This window comes from Olea europaea, chromosome 22 (genome assembly GCF_002742605.1).
Source record: "Olea europaea var. sylvestris chromosome 22, O_europaea_v1, whole genome shotgun sequence".
NCBI lineage: Eukaryota > Viridiplantae > Streptophyta > Magnoliopsida > Lamiales > Oleaceae > Olea > Olea europaea.
The window spans coordinates 7,248,853-7,249,299 of NC_036258.1; positions in this window are offsets into that span (position 1 = coordinate 7,248,853).

Here is a 447-nt window from a genome sequence, read left to right on the forward strand (position 1 = left end):
GAAAAAAAAAATTTTTTTTTGGCATTTTTTTTCTTTTTTTTTTTTTTTTTTTTTTTTTTTCTCCCAACTTGTTCGGAGTGGGGGTGAAGCTGCTATGCCAGAGTACTTATCCTTATTTGGGATGTAGGTTGTTAGTTATGTAAATGATAGGTAATAGCCCTCACCAAGTCCATAGTAGCTCTGCCCCTGAAGTTATGTAAATGTTATGTAAGAAATATATGTTACGACATACACAGAAGAATCATACTTTGAGAGAAATGATGTGGGAATGCTCCTCCACATCTCAATTACCATTGTTGTCTATGCATGTGCAAGAATAATGGAGGAATAAAAATATTCTTTATATTCTCTATTTCCAGAGGAGATGTTGAATGTTGAAACATATGTGCATCTAAAGAAACTATTAAGTGATGCAACATGAATCAAGACGAAAATGTGAATAATCCT